The 20,164-nt window shown below is 42.2% G+C and overlaps 1 protein-coding gene across 2 annotated transcripts in view; it reads left to right on the forward strand.

Annotated features, from left to right (window-relative positions):
• Positions 1-7,023: 7,023 nt before the first annotated feature.
• Positions 7,024-20,164, forward strand: part of ZHX2 (zinc fingers and homeoboxes 2) — a 120,042-nt gene continuing 106,901 nt past the window's right edge. Inside the window, exon 1 of one of the 2 annotated variants that reach the window (XM_024205866.3) lies at positions 7,024-7,270. The gene's annotated coding sequence lies outside the window, so the exon portion shown is untranslated. Of the gene's footprint in view, positions 7,271-17,663; positions 17,738-20,164 lie in introns of those variants that run through there. The other variant, XM_024205867.3, reaches the window with a different exon arrangement.

A 20,164-nucleotide genomic window follows, 5' to 3' on the forward strand; every position in this document is an offset into this window, starting at 1 on the left:
AGTTAGCTGGTCTATGCAAAGGCCTAGCAGGAGGTGGTAGATGGTAGGAGTGCAGAAAGCATGTGGCTTTGTTAAAAGACACCGCACAGTGAAAGAGGGAGATTTGGACTCCTGAATTAGGAAGACTACTTGGAGAACTATCTGAGGTACTTATATGGCTCCCATTACCGTAACGTCTGAGCCCCTCACAATCTTTTGAATGTATTTATCCTCACAACATGCCTGTGTGGTAGGGAAGTGCTATTATCCCCATTTTACAGCTGGGAACTGAGGCACAGAGAGACTGCCATACAGGAAACTGGCGGTGGAGCAGAGAATTGAACCCAGATCTCCAGGCTAGTGCCCTATACACTAGATCCCTTAGCCCCAATAGAAGAGATGTCTCTAAGCTAGACATTTGGGTCCTGATTCTCAGAACTGCTGAGCATCCACGGCTCCCGGGGACTTCACCTGGTGTTGTCGGTGCTCTGCATCTCCTTTGATTTCCAGAAGGTTTGCAGCTGGGAGGCGGGAGAAGAGTCACCAGAGAATATGCTCTTCCATAGCAGAGCAGCTCAGCAATCTCAAGGCAGAATGCTGAAGCTAAATATCTCTCTTCTGTGCCTGCAGCATTCAGCATTTCAGTGGCCTCAGGTTGACTCCGATGTGTTTTCCTGATAGCAGAGTGAAATGCTGCATGTTCTACTTTGTTCAATGACTAGCTCTTGATCGCTATAGGAAGAAACCAGATGGTTCCCACGATAAGTGATCAGCACTCCTGGAGTTTTTGAAACAGAAAAAGGCAGATGCCAGTGTGCCTTTTGCCAGGACCCATCTTAAGCACAGGCAATACAAGCAAATACTTGGAGGGGTTGCACTTTGGGGATTCTCTCACTCTAGACTCGGCAACTAATCTTCCCAGTCAGCCATAGGACCAGAGGGGGAACACATCTTGCCTCTAGAGCTTCTCCATCAGCTTAGGGCCCTGAAAATCATAAGGTCAGTCCTACCCAAGATTTGATCCAATTAGACTGCTGTGCTTTTCTGTACATTTATTTTAATGTCTTATTTTTCAGATAATGCATCAGATCAGCCTCTCTCTGCTCTTCCTGTGCTTGTGATTTATAAAACTGAATGAGTAAGAAAACATATTTAACTGATCACAAACCAAAATGCCCTGGTATGTAGGAGGCTTTCATTGGGTCATTTCTTTGAAGAAGAAAAAAAAAAGTGTGAGGTTGGGGTTTGGGTTTTTTTTGGTTTTTGGGGAGGGCGGATTGGACAAACTGATACTGATATAGAGCCTTGTTTCTCCACCATTTGTTTGCACCATGTGTCCTGACCTTCAGCCAAACACCACTTCCTGCCATCAGCACAGAGATCAAGATCTCTGCAAAAGAAAACAGTACCAGCTTTTGTGTTTAAACAATGTATTACAGGTACCTTAGTTTCCACTGACATAGATGATAGTACAAGGCCCAATCCACCCCTTAAGTTGTAATAAAATCACCATTCAATTCAATGGAAGATCCATAAATGAATCCATAGCAGAACTAGGGGGCAAAGGGGACAACGATCATAGCGAAATTACCTATTAGGGACCTAACCTAACTCCCACTGAAGTCAATTGAAAGACTCCCATTGATTTCAATAGGAGCTGGATCTGATCCTACAGTATCAATTCCACTGTCTTGCAAATCTCCAGCCATAGAATGTACCCTATATTAAAGGGATAGCGTCAAGTAACTTTGGTCCAAAATATTGGGTCTCTTTAATGGACATTGGAAGGTTTTATAACTCTCAGTATTAAAGCTGGGCAAATAACAAAAACAAAAAAAACCCTTTTAAATATTTTAAAGGGAAAAATATCACAAAATTCAATAAGAATATTAATACTATAATATTTTACCATCTATACCTAATCAAAACACATTTTTTCAATTTTTTAAAAATAAATGGAAACAGGTTTTTATCAGATTTCACTGCGGTGTTGGCAACCCAAACATTACAGCATGTGAAAATCTGAAAGCAAAACTCACTAGAAACAAAAGTCAGACTACCTAGTATATTTTCATTACCCAAGCAGATCAAATTGTAGCATGCAAAGAGCATGAACAGTGAAACATACATTGGAACTGTACTCTTATTTCAGTTGTAATAAACAAAGGGATAATGAATAGTGATAAGCTTTATTTTGTCTTCAATCTATAAAATGTCTATCAACCCCTTTGGTCCTGTCGGAGAAATACAAAAAGATGTATACATGTGATCTAAGCCAAAAGGCTGAGAAGAAGACAACATCTTTTAATCCCAAAGACTAAAGTCCCAGTCCTGAAAGGAGCTATCCATGGGCAGACCACTTTAGGCTATCCTCTGCACTGTCTAGAGGCAGGGGGAAGCCTCTCCCAGCTGGATATGAGGCTTTTCAGCCACCTTTATGCTGCTCAGGCCCTTTTACTCAACATAAAGGGGTTGGAGAGAGGGTGAAGATCTCGCCCTTAGTGTCACTATGAGTGAAATTCATAACATAAGGCATAAGTGGGACTTGAGTAGTGCCTAGGTCTTTTGCAGCAGCTCTGCCTAGGAGGTAATTTAAACCTGTGTGTGAACCTCCTGCTATGATCAACAGGAGTTCCTCTACTTATTATAGTCTTTATATGGTCTTAAAGACTGACCTTTCTTCAAAAGAAATATAAAAAGCATGTGGATCGCTGCCTCACTGAGGGCAGCAAAACTTAAGTCATATGCTGACTTTTTTTGTATTTTAAGCTATGGTCAGGATTCCCCTACCATGCTTATGCAAAATATAGTCATGTGTGGAGTTGAACTGAAGCATTTCTGTGCAAACCACGTGTCTCCTTCAATACAGAACAGACTTCCTAGTCATTTCTCTACTAGACCTAGCATATTAATTCTGATTAGTGTTCTATGAAGAATAAATAATCATTGAATGAAACTGAAAGGTCCAAAGATGGTCTACAATATGTGACACCAAAGAATGGAATATACCCTCATCATATCCTATTCCTGGCCATAAGCAAAAAAATCCAAATAATTCAGCAAGTAGGATGGTGTCACTTTACAGCAGGGCTGGCAGTTTTAGGTGTGGAGCTCAAATCATCATATTATCTAGACACGCTGATCATAAGAAAATAAGAGAGCATAATATTTAAAACAAGAGGGATCTCTCCTCTCACTGTCCTGGGAAGCAGTGCATGTGTGTTTTGTGCTATGTAATCAACGTGGCTTGTGTTTTGTTATCCGTTGAGAACCAGGTCCCACACAATAGAATGTTGCAACTTACCCTTTCACACAATGTATAGGCAATTCCCACTCTGTTTCGTTGTCATCAATTCATTAAACACAGTTTTAAAGTTGTATTAATTATAAGTGATTATTATCTACTGAAAGTGAAGAAGAGTATTCATATATCTATCATAAATACATATATATATTAATGGATACATATGGAGGAGTTAGGCCACTGATTGGGTTTATAAACCAAAGTCATAAATCAACATGATATCCAAAGGCAAAATAGAACTTGTGGGGATGAGTGAATTAATTGAAATGTGCAAAATCATGTGACCAGACTGACAATGACAGAAGTTGTGCATTTGCTGAGTATTAGCAATACCCATTATTCCAGCAGGAGATTGAAATAAATTTCTTGAGAGCAGTTTGCTCCCAATTTGTTCATTTCAAATGTCAGGAAACAAATAATTTTTGCATAAGACCAAATTCTCCAATTTTTGATCAAAGTATGGCTCATTTATGTGATGGAAGATCACTAACCTTTTTTGATACAATACATATTTTTGGAGGACAAACAAATCCCAACAGATAGTTTACTGCAGAAGTCACGGTTGGCACAAGTTATACCATCTTTGCTATATGACTTTAAGGACCCAAGGGTAGAATCAGCCCTTTAAAAGTCTAGGATACTTTGTAGGCTTAATTTTAATTTACATCTATGTCTATTTACACTGTGTAAAGGCGACTTAAAATGGACACAAATGACATTTACGCCCATCCACAGATTCTTTTGCACTGCCAGACCCATTTAAAGGGGCTGTAATGTAAATGAAAATCAGAACATTTTGAAAGTAGGTGGATTTTTACCTTCTTTTTGTTCATCTGCTCCTTTTAGAAACACAAACACACAGCTGCACCAAAACATTGTGGCTTTTGTTTCTTTTCATTTTACAAATCATGGACATGAGGGCAGTCATCAGAGATGGTTTAAAAAAAATTGTTTGAAAGTTCATTCCTTTTTCAGAAATCTAAAAATTCAGAGCTGGCGCTGTAGCTAGTCAACCTGGCCCTCACTAGGACCATCCCACCCCCAATTTGCAAATACTGAGTTGAATTTTTTTTTAATAAATCAAAAAATTGTCAATAAGAACGTTTCACCAAAAATAAATCAAAATTTGGAAACTTTCAGTTGTAATCTTTTGTGCCTTCAATATAAGTGGAGAGTGTTTGTCTATCCATCCCTATTACCTAAATCTAGAGCATGAAAAGGTAAGCACAAACCTCAGTTGGAACCATAGAAGAGAAAGGCAGAAATCAATTTTGGTATCAAATCACTCACAGATATTAAGCTTAATCAGGCAGTCAAAAACACACCTACTCAGTTGAGAGTGCCCCTGTAAAGAAGTCTTTTGACATTGCTTTGACATATTTACCTTCTTAGATGATTATTCAGTTACAATAACGTAGTGCTTTTCTTCAAACATTCGAATACAAGCATCTTGCAATCCCCGTTCTAGACAGAAAAAAAAAAAGTTCAACAAACAAGGTTGTACAGCTGGTTTCAAAGGTACAAGCTGGGCTCTAATTATGCACCCCACAATACTATTAAGGTGAAGCCAATTTGAAAACTTCAGGGGTGGTTCTAAAACCAAGTCCAGATTCCAGGTTTTTGGAGAGTTCTATATACACAATTAAAATATTAATTTAGAATAGATAACGTGCCCCTGCCATTCAGATGATAACATGCTTCTCACAAGTCATATTAGCCTGTGGTTGCTATAAATGGCTGGTATTTTGAACTCAGATGCAATCAGTAAATATGAATTTTAAATGAATTTAAGTAAATCGAAAATAGTGTGCAACCTATCTCACTACATCCTTGTAGTTTAAAGCCAAAAAGACATTAAATCTTAATGTGAAAGGATCCCTCCGTTTATAGTAGATGAATGGGAATTTTGGGCATTAACCGAGAAACAGTATTTTCCAGAAAATAATAAACAAGAGTGATCTGAAGTTTAAAAAAAAAATACAAAAGGTTAAAAAAGCTACATTAGAAGTAGAGCATGAAAAAAAAACCTCCTACCTCCCCAGGTAGCCTGACCTGATTCTGAAAGAGCTAGTTATTATAAGGAAGACAGTTTCATCAATGACCTTACAATGTAAACAATGATTGGAACTTTGTTTTCAGCTGGTACACAAGATGCAGATAGTCACAGCCCGAAAAGGCCAGGACTGTCATTCCTGCCTCATCCCCGATCTGTTTTGTTTCACTAACAGACAAAATTCAGGCAGATCTGAACACTGTGTGAATGATGAGCACAGGCTGTTTAGCATGCTGCCTCCTTTCTGCAATGCTACCGCCTCTTTCCTTATTCTCACCGGCTTCTCTGGCTGCTACACGTGGTCGGGATCAACAGTTTGCCGAGCTCATCAGTGGCACCTTGAACTTTTAGAGAAAATGGGTCTCGCATGGGGATTTTCGGACACTGTCGGTTTCACCGGGTCCCCCCCCTTCAAACCTCACTAGAGGAGAGCGCCCCGAAGGCGGCTGGGTAAAACATGGATCCTGCCAATTCTTTGTACCCAAGACCTCAAATTGTACCATCATAATAAGAGACCGAATCAATTCGAGCCGCTCCTGCTGCTCCCCAAAACACCCGGCCCCGATGCACTCCTCCAACAGTGCTGTTAAACGCTGGATCGTGCCAATTTTGGCTTTGACCCCCAATTTATAATGCCTAAACAAAGAGCAAAACACCCACCCGCCATGCATCCTGGAAAAAGAGGGCGGTAATAGCAGGTCAATTCTGCCCCCGAGAATGGATCCTTACCGTTTTTGGCCCCAAGCCGCAAAATGCCACTGTCTGCCTGAACTAGGTTTAGAGGGGAAAATGGGTGTGATGTATGCAGCCAAATATCAGCTGGATCCAGCAAGATACAGGTGTCAAATTAGTGTTTGCATCTCTCTGTTAGGAGGATGTGATGGGGCCAGGGGGGTACTCGGGTGAGACTGGTAGAATCGTGGCTTATTCTGTGTTCTGATAGTACCGTTTGTGTGTCTGTGGCCAAAAATACAGCAGGATCCACATGCCAGATCTGAGGTGTGGGTCATCCTCGGCTGGATAGTCAAGGTACAGCAGGAACAGCTACTGCTTGCTTGCTCTTTAGGCGGTCGCAAAAACTGACAGTGCCCGGTCGTAGGCCACATCTCCGTATTTATGCCGCTGGCGCTGTGGGATGCATTGGGGTCCAGGTGAGTTTTTTGTTTGTTTTTTGTGTAAGAGGAGCGTCTACACTTGTTCTTTAGCGTTACCATTTGGAGGGTGTGGGGCCAAAACTGAGTAGGATCCAGGTGCCAGAATCGGAGTTCGGGGGTGGGGGCAGCAGTTGCGTGGGAATGTGTTGGAGGGGCTGGGATATTTTCGAGGGGGGGGAGGAGACAGTGGAAGTGGTTAGTCGTGTTTTCTATTTCGGTGGGATCATTTGGGGTCTTGGGAACAACGTTAGCAGGATCGAGGTAGATACAGTTTTTGGCATTTCCAATGATCTCTCTCCCGGCCCTGCCAACTCCTAGTTAAATAATAATAGAAAAAAACTGGCGGTAGCGATAGACTTTTAAGTTATCCAAAAGGGAGAGAACCCCTCCCCCCCCACACACACACGTGTGGATAGATCGCAGAGGGGGAGCAATTTTTTTTTTTTTATAATCAGACTCTTAAAGGCGCCTGGGTCAATTCAGTTTCTAACTTTCTCCCAAATAAAGGGACCCCGGTGGAAGAGCCGCTGGTGGTATCGTATGCAAATACGCATGCTGACGTCAGAGATCATGTGGGTTTTGGCGTAGATCCCCACTGATCGAAGGATTTAAAAAAAAAATTTTTTTTTATTTTTTTGCCAGTGTTTGTGCTGTTGGGGGGGGGAGGGGGACTTTGCCCAGGCTCCCCAGCCGGCTCCCACGTTCCCCAGCGTGGCGAAAGGCAGAGCCCTTCCACTGGGGGAAAGTTCGTGCCGCCGCCTCCTAAAGCCCTGGGCGCAGGTAAGAAACTCCCTCCCCCCTTTCCTCACCTCCTTCTCCCCCCCCTTTGCAAAAACCCCGACCCGCCAGGGGAAGCGCCGAGGGCTCCCTCGAACCCCTGAACCTCGCTGCCCACATGCACTTGCGAGCGCTCCTGCCCCTCGCCAGAGCCCAGCGCAGGCGATCGCCAGCCACTCAGACCCAACTTTTCCTCCCCGGCTAGCGCCTTTCGAAACGGGCTCGTGAATGGAACTTCAGCTGGGGAAGGGGGGAAATCGCAGAAGGGAGAGAAGAAGCCGGAGGGGGGAAATCGGATTTTGTTTAAACGCATCCGCCCCCTCCCCCCCTAATGCAAGTTTGGGTGAATGGGGCAGGGAAGAGGAGGAGGAGGAAGGAAAAAAAACATGTCTACGTTTCCCTGTGTCTGTCGACATCAGCAACACAAAATATGGCGTCCGCTTTCGACAGGGCGTTACGTAGAGGCGAGCAGGGCGATTTTTTTTATTGCCTTCTTTTAAAAGCTCCCTCTGGTTTAAAGCCAAATAAATCCGCGGAGCTGGGTGCCCAACTGGGGGGGCAGGTCCCCTGGCTCCCGCTGGAACGCGTGGCATTTGCACCGCTCGCCGCCCCACTCCTCTGAGTTGGCAGAGATGGGGGGTGTTATTCTTTCCCTGTGACGATTTGTCCTTAATGTGGTGGCAGGCACCATGACGCGCTAGGGGTGGCAGCCCCTTTAACAGCTCCTGGTAACTGCAGATAAGAGGTGAGAGAGAGAAGCAGCAGCTGAGACCTTGTGTTACAATCATGAGCTAGAGTGTGTTTCTACACCCGGCCCTGAGGTGGGTAGAGGTTGACACCCCCACCCCAACACACTACCCCCAAATAAAACTTGCCACGACACTGATCATCCTCCAAACGGAATTGCTCTCTCTTTTTAGTGCATCCATCTTTCTTCCTTTAAAAAAAAAAAAAAAAGTCTCTCTCAGTGGCTGGTGCTTTAAACCATCCCATCAGAGGTTAATCCTCGTTGCTGGTGGTGGTGGTTTCAGTTCTTTTGTTGCAACTTGCTTTTCAAAGACAACGTTAGTAATCGGAGATCTTAGTTAAACTTGTCTGCTGGCTTCTTCTGTCCACTTTTGGGAAGAGTCTTCCAGATTCCTGGCAACGTTTTTGATTTTTCTAAAGCATCACATCGGTGATTTTTGTTCTTTTCTGTCTTGGCCGAGACTAGGGGAAGAGAGACAGATTCCCTCTCCCCCCCGTTGATAGGAATAAAACTTGGTTCTCAGGAAGTGAAGTTGTGATTTGCTGAGGAGTTCCACCTGATTGATTGACTTCAAAGACATGTAGGGGTCTCTGCCCTCAACTGTTTCCTGATTGCCTTTTGTTTGCTTTTACTGTGGGAATCCAGCCTTCTGCAAAGCCAGCTTTTTAAAGGGACATTGTACAATTTTCCCCACGTGGGGCTTCTCTGGTAACTTTTTTGAATGAAAGTTCCTGATCTTGTCAATGCAGATGTTGTTTGCAAACGTTTGGAGTTGTAGAGGAAAGAAGGAGGCCTGCCAAAACAGAAAACCAAACAAAACAAAACTTCTATGTTAAAATTTGAAGTATAAAGGGGTGGGGTGGGGGAGCTAAGCAGGAGGTATTCAATCAAAAGGTAACTACATTTAAAAGATCTCTGTGTTTCATCATCTCATTACATTTATGTCCAAAATAGCACAAAGCATCAAATGACTACCAAGAAGAATATACATCTTGTAAAATGGCATATTTAACATCAGGGTGTTATGAAGCCCTCACAAGTGCTTGGTCACCAGTGGAATACTACTTTTCTTTTTTTATATAATATAAGAATACAAGCAAACATAGTGTGATTCCTTCCCCCTGCTGTCATTTGACTCAGCAGCTATCAGGGCCCCAGTTGAGGAAGATACTTCAGCAGGTGCTTAACTTCAAGAACATGAAGCCTCAACTAAATACTTTCCTGAATCAGGGCTTAACACATTAAAAATGACAACTACCTGAACTCCCTTTTTAAAAAGAAATATTCTGGTTTTGTAAGCACTCTCTGATCTATGTTTCATTTTTCAGTTTACATATAAGTAGTTTGCCTCTGCCCTGTTAATGCTCTGCCTTTATTTGTTTCTCTCAGTGCTATGGGTTAGCCTCAGGTATGAGGCACTAACAGTAAAACCACTTAAATTCATAACTTTAACTATGTATTAATTTCCCCATCAAAGAAAGCAAATATACTTCACAGTATGATAGTTGAAAATTTAAATGCTTTTTAAATTTTTAACACCAGCCTTTATTCTCATTCTACGCCCTTTAACCTATTCATTCTTTCCCAAACCTCTACCATATATGGGTGGAAGAGTTCACTTGTCATCCCCTCTCTCTGTACCCCTTATGGTCCCAATCTAGGAAAGCACTTAAGCACATGCTTAAATTTGAGCATGTTTATAGTCCAATTGACATCAATATGACTACTCGTGCCTAAAATTAAAGCTAAGTTCCCACTTGCTCCTCCACATAAAGAGCAGAAACTCTCTCAGGTTTTTTCCAGGTAGGTTGCCAGTTTAAAGTAGCTCGTTCTTGGATAAATATTTCCTCTCAAGTTCCAAAAGTCCTCTTCTCCAAGTTACAATAAATATATGATTTCTAATGAGCGTATATAAAATTAATATGTTGGCCCTAGAACTAGATGTTAGTACCATCACGTCAGTTTGTTCTTTTTGCTGGTGAAACTTTATATGAAAAGACCGCTCTTGAGCGTAATAAAGGGATCCTTTTTTTTTTTTTTTTTCCCTCCCCAATTTATTTGATTTTTGTTGACCAGGCCTGGATCTGCTTGTCCCTGTGCAGAATGTTGATTTTAATGCCAGAAATGACATCACAGTATTTGCATGTATCATGACTTCACTTTTTACTCCCCCTGTTCTTGGATTGTCTCGCAGAGCATCTTAGCTGCAGCACAGTTAATGTTTTGGGTCCGTTTGTGGTGTGGTTTGTTTTTTGTTTTTATCCTGGCCCAAATTACTGTTCAGCATGTCCACTGAGTTTGAGGAATAAAAGCAGCTACTGACAGTAAATAAAATATGTTGGGTATAATTTACAGCAGTATTGAGCAGTATCGCTGTAAAACCAGATCCCTTCAGAATTAAGGGGATGTCTTGTAGATAATAGGAAAATTAAGTTTAACTTTTCAATGAAAACCGTGATCTATAGATTTTTGGCTTTAAAAAGGAATTTCTTCCATGCTTCAACATGACTTGACTAATGGTGTTATGCCCTAATTTGTGAACCTGTCTGGTGGTAGCATATGTACACTTTTAAAATAAGTAATAAAACAAAACACAAGAATAACACAAGGTTTGAATTTAAACCCACCAAAGTAACTCACTGCGTGGTGTGCAGGTATGTTTATGGGTGTCACATCAGCTGTAATTCATATTTATTTTGTTGGTTTATTTTATAAACCATATAAAAATATATCCTTCTGAAATTTATTACACATTTGCTTGTTACCCAGCGCATATTTGTTTTGGTGCAAAAATACACCTAAGCTGCAAAGACCCTCTTGACTCCCGGATCTGCACTGAAAATATTCTTCATGTGCAACAGCTTTTATGGATACAGTATTCTATTTCCACAGGCCTTAATATGTAGCAAAGCCTGGCTGAAATGAAGAGGGTGTTTGCACCATTCAAGAGAGAGCAGTCTCAGCACTACTAACCTCAGTCATTCAAAAATCAGCAATCCAGCCCCAAAACATCATGACATTGACTTAAAAATCATGAGATTTTTAAGAACAATATATTTTTGGTTCTTGATACATACCTTGTCATTTTTGAGCCTCCACGGTTCATGTTTTTAAGCTATTCTCTACAGCCACGAGGATTAGAAACTTTCTTTATGTGAAAGCTGAGATTTACGTCTCATGCCAACTCTCAGGATTTTATCACTAGTCTCAGTATTTGACAACACTTGATTCCGGGCCTGGCCTACACTAAAAGTTAGGTCGGTCCAGCTACATCACTCATGGGTGTGAAAAATCCACACCCCTGAGCAATGAAGTTAAGCCAATCTAACTCCTGGGTAGACAGCGCTAGATCGATGGAAAAATTCTTCTGTCAACCCAGCTACTGCTTTTTTGGTGAGATAGATTACTTATATTGATGGAAGAACACTGAAGTGCTGCCACAGTTGTGTGTGCCACTGTAGCATTTCAAGCATAGACAAGCCATGAGTGCTGTAGTATTGCAGAGAAAGACCCTGTGTAGTATGATTTCATACATTCAGTGTTGGAGAGGCCAGGGTCAGTATAGGTAAAGTAGGCACAAGACTACAGCCCAAATTTGTGGAGGCAAGGGGGGAACAATTTTGTTTTGCTTTATTACCAGTGCAGATTTGCACACAAACTGAAAGCACTTCACTCACTTGAGTGAGTGGCTTTGCAGCCTGGCACACGGGGCCATGGTGCCACTTTCTAAAGTGAGTAAAGTTGTTTCAGTTCTTATGCAAAGCCGCACCAGTGGATGAGTAGGCACAGTCCTCGTGCACAGCTGAGTTTCACTTGACCAATCCAAACAGAGCCAAGGATAGAAGAGGCATTGGATAAATAACCCACTTCCTTCTCCAACAAGGTAGGGGCCCAGAAGTGCACGTTTGCCTAGGGACCAGTAATGGGTTAATCTGGCCTTGGGAGAAGACCCTAGATGGGATTGTATATGTGTATTCTTGTCAGTGGATTGAGTGAGAAATGCAAAAGCTAAACTGAATGACGTTTGTCACCTTTACAGCCAACAACAGGACACTAATATCATAAGAATAAACTTGACAGAATTCAATTTCTGTTTTATTAATCATTTTGACTGATAATCTCAATGTTTATTTGTAAGCATTTTTTCTATTTTTATCTATTTAAATTTTCATGGTTGCACAAAATTATGAGTTTTAAGTATTTTTTTGCTGATTTAAATTTTCACAGTTGCAGGAAATTTGGGGCATGTCAGACAATAATTTATTTAATGAAGTAGCTGTTACGATTCAAAAAGTTAAAGCTGTATAACCATTAAAACACAAAGTGTCAACTTCGCGCCAAAACATACTAGAGCTTGAATTACGGATAAGTACTTTGTAAGTTCTCAGGCAGCAGTTTTCTTAATTCACCCATCTATAAATTTCTATTATTGATGGAAATATTTTTTCATCAACGTGTGTGTACAGTCAAATCAAATCAACATTTACCATAAAAATACTTACCGATTAAAAATTCTAATCCTTCCAACCCTACATAAGAAGTACCTTTGAGGACATGCATTCTAATAGACGAATATATGCATTACAATGTTAAACACACTGCAACCAATGCAGAAAGGATCTTGACATTCACTCATGTGAGGCCACATCTCTGCTTTATGAAATTAAGGTGTTGAGCCAGAACAGACCTATGCTACTGCTGCCATTCAGCCATCCAGGAGCCAGTGGGGATTTTCATGTTTGGCAATGGGAATACGGGAGCAAGAGTCAGCAGGGAGCTTGACTGGCAAGGAATGTTGCGGAGGGGACTGGAAGCAAATTGTGAGGCAGCAGATCCATGTATTGTGTACAGTTAAAAACAGCGCACTGGGTGAAATTCAGTTGAGGGCCTGCTGAAAGATCTATGCCTCACATACATCCTGAGGTAAGAGCGTGGATGGTAAATAGAGAATTCCATGAACCTCCTTCACACAAATGTGTTTCACCCTGGTAAAAGTACAAGGCTATGCAACCAGAGTTCTGATGACTACATACCCCATGAGAATTCCTTGATTGAATTCTAGCCCCATAATTTGGATGAATGTGTGTTTATTTTCCAGACCTTTGTTTAGAAAGACCTTGGTTAATATTCCACATGTATTTTTGGCTCTCTTGCTCCTCTCTCTATAGTGGAATGTTCCACCAGAGGAAAATGGAACAACCAGGCCACCCAGTCAGGCTTCCCTGATGGTGTGAAAGCTGCACGAGCTGATACTCTTATTAAAAAGAGAGCGTCTGAACACCGGAGAGCCCTGTGTGTTGAGCAGCTGCCGGGAAGGTACTGTTTGTAAGCAAAATAGCATGGTTGCTGGTGTGCATGTGATAGGAGCGGTTTGGGCAAGAGAACAGTTGAAATGAAACGGTGCTCTGCCAAATTGCTCATGATCCCACAGTTGTGAGAATGCAACTGTGCTCTCTCAAGAGTGGGTATTCAAAGGAGAGACTGAGTGCAGTTTGATATAGGATCCTGTTGTTCATAGATATGGAAGAAAAGACATCCGAAGGCCAGGTCTACAGTAGGAGCACTTTGCCAATATAGACATACTGGTGCGCTACACTGGCAAAGCACTTCTAGTGTGCGCACAGCTGACACCAGCAAAACTGCACTCTTGCTGGCTTAGCGTATTCCAGCCCCGTCAGTGAAATAAGCTACATCTGCAAAAGAGCAGTTTTGCTGGTGCAACTGCATTTGCATTAGGGGCTTTTGCTGGCACAGCTACGTCAGTCACAAATCACACCTCATCGTACCCCTGACCGACATGACTATGCCAGCAAAAATTTGTAGTGAAGACCTGGCCTAAGACATTCCAGTGCAGAGCTGTTTGCTACAGTACATTTCTCCATTTCTTGGTCTCTTCAGATCAAGACTGGGTGCCTTTCTGGAAGTTATGGTTTAGCCAAACACAAGTTGTTGTGCTCAATGTAGAGTAACTGGGTGAAATTTAATGGCTTCTGATATACAGGAGATCAGATTCAGCAATTCTCAAACTGTGGGTTGGGACCCCAAAGTGTGTCGCGATCCCATTTTAATGGGGTCGCCAGGGCTGGCTTAGAGTTGCTGGGGCCCTGAGCTGAAGCTCGAGCCCCACTGCTTGGGGCAGAAGCCCAAGGGCTTCAACCCTGGGTGGCAGGGCTAGGTTACAGGCCCCCGGCCTCGGGCTAAAGCCCTTGGGCTTTGGCTTTGCTCAGGCTTTGGTCCCCCCTTTCTGGAGTTGTGTAGTAATTTTTATTGTCAGAAGGGGGTCATGGTGCTATGAAGTTTGAGAACCCCTGGATTAGATGATCTACTGGTCCCATCTAGCCTTAAACTCTATGAATCTAAGAATTTCCCAGTGGTTTGTCCAGGCTAGTTTTAAATATCTCAGGGCTCTGCTTGGGTGGCTGTTCCACACCCGAATATATCTATCTTGCTGCCAGGAAATTTTTCTGATATTTGGGCTCAGTTTTCCTTTCTTAATTTGGGCCCATTAGTCCTACTTTCCCCCCCCTTTGCCATCCTAAATAATTTCTCAGTTTATTATTTGCACCCTCCAGTTAACTGTAGATTTCAGATCCTCTTTTAGTTGTCTGTTTTTACCAACTATTGGTCAGTAAATGCTGAAACTGTTTTTACTCATTTGGGCTTTGAACAGTAAAACAGATTCTGAGAGCTTTTCTGACCTGCCTAAGCGAATGATCAGAAATAAGGACGCTTAAGGTTACTTTACACTGCTTTTTAGGAGTTAGTTAACCTACTGTCTAGACTGGTGTAGGGAAGATGAAAGAAATAGCTTTTGGTACATCTCTTATGACAGAAGTTGTCATGTGAAAAATGTGATTCCTGCCTTTTTAAACAGAATCTTTGTATTTAATTGTTTCTTTAAAAAAAGAAACACACACACACACACACACACACAAAAGAAAAGAGCTAGCAGTTAACTCTGTAGACAGCATGGAAGGGGTTTGATACAAGGCTGAAGAAAAAAGCCCATGGACCTTTTGACATAGGTGTTCTTTTCCCCTGCTCTCCGAGCTTTCTGGAATTTTTTTCCCCCTCCTCATCTCTAAACTTATATCTCATGCTTGTTAGTTTCAGTTACATAATGTTACACTTCAGTAAGATGTTAGAAGCTGGAGATTCTTGCTCCTTTAAGGAGGGGGAATATATATATATATATATATATATAAAAGCCAAAGAGTAGAAAGTTTCATCTCACGTTTGAGGTAGCATGTGTTCTGTATTTCAAAGACTCCATGGTTAGAAGCTGTAAGGACTAATCCTGCAAGGTTTTGAACATCTTCAGCTTCCATTGAGCATCTCTCAGGTACAAGCCCTGGCTCACTGAAGGCAGGCGATTATCTCTCACTAAACAAAGTCTGAATAGTTTCACCTGCAATGTTGTTTGACATGATTTTTTTTCACCACCAAAGCAGAACTGTGTTGTTGAATTCCTCCTGCCACTAGCTGTAAGTTACTGCAGAGAATTTTTCTTATCTCTTGTCTCTACAGATATGCTGAGAATGCATCTATGGTGCAAATTTTATTGCTAATGTTCTTCCATATGTTGATATGGCTTCCCTGAAACTTACGGAATATCAAGTTATCATAGAGAGAAGGGATTCTGATCTTGGTTAAAGCTAAGTAAACGCGCTGCGTTTCTCCAAAAAAAATCTCAATTCACTCTTTTGGAGCAGAGTGACACTAGGTCAAATCTAATTTGTTTCCTGTAATTCAGAAGAAAGGATGTTGTTTTAAATAGTTGGCTCCCTTCCATTGAAAGCTTTTGATAGTAGCAGACTGCTATAAAGGATACACCCCCTTGCTGATTGTCATCACCTTCAGTCTTAGTGCTGTGGATGTCTTGCAGCAGGCTGACTAACAGCCAGCCATGTCCTGGGTCAAATGTAGTCATTGATGCTGTACTGTTTGGTTCATGCTCTTACTGATGATGGGCCTAAGCCACACTAGCCATTCCATTAGTATCCATTCTAGTATGCTACGTTTCTGATGCTGCTATCTCCTAGCTCAGTTCTAAAACAAAATAGGAAGGGATCATGACCTAGTGATTAAAGCACAGATTGGGAGTGGAATCTGGGTTTGGTTCCTGATTGCGCGTTCTTGCTGTATAGCGCTGGGCAAGTATCCTAGGAACTGATTTCAGAAGTGCTGAGCACCAGAAACTCTCATTGACAGTAAGGGGGGTGAAAGGAATGAACACCTTGGAAGATAAGGCCTTGGGCTTCTCTTTGTCTTCCCTTTTTATAAAATAGGGATGATCATACTTATCTCACTGGGGTGTTGTGAGGTTCGTTCACTGGAACCTTACTTGGACATCTTTGGATGGAAGGTACTAGATATTGTCTGCGTTGCCACAGTGGGGAGCAGAGACGTCTGTCACTTTGGAATAATCTGGATTCCCATGTAGATAATTCTCCTCAGTTTGCGAGAGGAGGCTAATGCCATTTGGGGAAGGACAGGATTGTGTTGTGACTCAGCACTGTCTAGATGTCATTATCCCCTAGCTCCATCTGATTTTTGCTCTTGCAGATCCTCTGTGCGTAAACCGGGGATGTCAGCCTCATTTATGAACTGTTTGCTTTCTCAATGAACTTTACAGAGGACAATCTTGAACTTCTACAGTATTCACACCCTGGAACAGTACAGCCAGTCTGTTAGAGAAGAGACGTCCCATTGTCCCCACCCATTCCCTTGTTTTTAAAGGATTCAATTGTTTTCTTCTTTTAGGAGTACAGGTGATCAAATGTTTTGGAAAAAAGCATACACTTTTCATACCAATAAACAGGTTTGAGGGAATCCTCCATCTAGTGGCACTATCCACCAGAGAAGCCTTAGAAAGTTTTTATCTTAAAACAATATTTTCCTGCCCACTCTGTCTAGCACAGGCTGGCTTACTGGAGGAACAGATTGTGAATTTTTCTTAAAGGGGATTGTTTGGGATGGAGGTGAAGAGGGAGCAAATAAAGGAAGCTGTTTTGCTTAAGATGCCAAATTGGGAACAAAATATCTATGCAGACTTAAAAATTGCAAGTGCTCTTTACATTATCAAACTCAATATTTATTGGTAGCTCCACCTCCTTTACCTGCTGAGTCTGCAATTTCTTGCATTTGTCTTTGAAAACAGATGATCCCAATTGCAGTTACCAGTAAAGGTGCATTATAGGGTTGGCAGGCAGTTGTGATCGCATTGTTTGGCGCAAGACAAGTGCAGATTCCAAACCCCAGATCTTAGAAGGTTAGGAAAACCCATCTACTCTTTAAACTCTTGCTTTCGAGCATACAGGTATTTGAAACACCCTCAAATCCCCTTGTGTTCTGTTAACTTTTGAGAAAGGCAAAGGTCTCAAATGGGTATTTCATTCCAGAAGCTTTTCATGCTTGCCATGTTGTAGAGATTTGCCTCTTGGGAGAGACTGACTGAAGCCTTGTGGTTTTCGACTAACTTGGAGAGTAGAATCTGCACTTCAGGATGGTTGTCATTCCACTCATTGGTGATAGTCCTTCTTTATCTCCATTTTGATATAGAGCACCCTTAATCCAGATGATCCAGCCAAATGTGAGAGTATTCATGGTATCTCCAAGTACGCAGAGAAGGAATGTCACAAGCTATCTTGTGCTAAACCATACAAAAGATCTTTGCTCCATCCCGTCTCTTCTCAAATACCAGAAGATCACAGCACTGTCTTGTGGGTATAAATTAATCTCATGAAATCTGAACTCTTTTTCTACTTCACTCTTGCATCTTTACAAGTGCACTGTCTCGTTATCGCTAAAGCTCTATGGGCAGGCAGCTAAATTTCCTCTTCTGGCATTGGAAGGATCAAAGAGTTGAGACTTGCCTGTAGGTCTTAGTTTCTTGACAGGCCTTTCTAGTATCCTTTCCATTTTCCCCCACTGCCACTGTTTTCTAGTGCTCTGTGTCATGGCAATGAGTTTCCTAGAGGGGGCTGCTCATGGGTGATGTGACATTGGTCTCCCTCCTCAGACTGAACACATAGCTCCATAGAGTCTCTTTTAGTCTGGGAAGGGAGGGACCAAGCTTGGCTCCCATTTCTGAAAATATGACCAATGTTTTGGTGCCTAAATGGGAGCTGAGCTCTTTTGAAAATCTGGCCCTGATTGTGGGTATAGAATTCTTTTGAAAATTCTGGCTTTACTGACCACATTGTTGGAAAACACCTGGCTCTCTCCAAAAATGTTAGGGGTGTTTGCCACAGTGGCAGACTGTATAATGGGGTTGCCTGTGATGGTAGGGGCCCTCGAGCAGGGCTTAGCAGCCCTAAGGCTCATTTTTGGTTTTCGGCATATGTTCCTAAAAGCTAGGGTTGCCAATTTTGGTTGGATGTAGTCCTGGAGATTATCACATGACATAATCTTTAATTAAAGATTAATCTTTAATTCCTGGGGGCTCCAGGCCAAACCTGGAGGGGTGGCAACTAAAAGCACATGCTTCAGGGTTACAGCCATCCACCTGCAGGGGTTAGGAAGAAATTCCCTCCCCCCAGGCACGCACGCACGCACACACACACACAGTGCATTCTGGGTTTAGTTTGGTTTGTTTCTCCTTCCTTTGAAGCATCATGGCCACAGCTGGTGAAGGGACATTGGACAGGGTGGGCCAGGGCTCTGAGGTGGCACTGAACCCTCCCTCTCTCTGATGCTTGCCTGGCTAGTTCTTGCTCACATACTCAGGGTCTAACTCATTGCCATATGTGGGGTCAGGAAGGAGTCTTTCCTCCAGGCTAGCTTAGCTGTGACATTGGGGGCGGGGGTCACCTTCCTCAGCAGTGTGTGTGGGTGCAGGTCACTTGCCAAAATTATCTGGCTATATCTCACTTAATCATTTACCTGCCGTTGCAGGGGCCTCGGGCACAGGTGCACCTCGGTCCCTCCTATTCTCTCTGTGGCTCATAATAGTCTAGCCTCTTGTGGGCTGTCGTACATTGGTCTACTTTCCGTTGTTGGGTTTAATGTGTGGGAGGTGTTAGTGGCCTGTGTGATACAGGAGGTCAGAATGGATGATCTGATGGTCCCTTCTGGCCTTGAACTCTGTGACACATCCGATTACAGTTTGGGTGACTAGCATTCTGCCTAAATTCACACTGCAGTTCCGGGCGGATATTTCACTTACTGTCCTAAACTTTTGCTGTGAGCTACTGAGTAGTTTTTACTTTCCATTTCAGTGATGAGTAAAGGTCTTTGTGAGGCAAAGGGTGAAAGAGCTTTGTGATCCTTTGGTGAGAAAAGGTGGTGTATAAGTGTAAGCCTATTTTTCAGTGAAGCTCTAGGTTTATGAGATAAATGCAGATCACAAATAAGGTGACAAGTGGTATGTTTGTCTCAGGATTAGGGAGTTCGGGACTTCCTCTATCTGCAGCTCTGTTATTGGAGTCCTGAATAAATTGTTCTCCTTCAAGTATGATGTGGAATGCTCGGTATGTCCAGGTTAAAACCTTTTGCGTGGTTCCCAAAGCCAAAATTGCTGTCTGACCGTGATGGACACGATAGGATACTGTCTTGAACTGGGTCTTCACTTTACTTTATGTACCTTTTAAAGCCTCTATTTATATGTACGCTGTAATCTGCTGCATCCCAATAGTCTCTCATCCCTTGGACAGGTTACATTTCTAAGCTAGGAGCATTCCGGTTGTAAAATCACATTTGACGGGTACAAAACTAATGTCCCATCCAAGAACTGGACTTTGTTTCCTGATAACAAGGAATTAAAAAAAAAAAACAAAAAAAACCCTATACATTTACCATTATTTGTGTCCACTTGTTCGAGCAAAGTAGAGTCCTAGAAGGCCAAATAAAATGGAAGTAATATCAGGGCTCGCTGAACTGGCATCTTTCCTCTCTATTGGAGTTCTGCAATTGGAATTCCGACAGCATTACCCAGATCCCCTCCAAAAATGGATGGATTCCGTACTGTTTTGTTAAGTGGAATGTAATAGTTGCTCCTTCACTGAAAAGGTATATGATGTGACTAGTGTGTAGCCGTACCACTGTTGTCTGGACTCAAAACCTTTGTGTCATAGGTACTATACTGCAAACAGATTCTCCTGTAAGCACAAGTGGTAGGAGGAATGTGATTTTGGAGTAGGAAGATGAGG

This window comes from Terrapene carolina, unplaced genomic scaffold (assembly GCF_002925995.2).
Source record: "Terrapene carolina triunguis isolate 2854851 unplaced genomic scaffold, T_m_triunguis-2.0 Scaffold58, whole genome shotgun sequence".
Taxonomy (NCBI): Eukaryota; Metazoa; Chordata; order Testudines; family Emydidae; genus Terrapene; species Terrapene triunguis.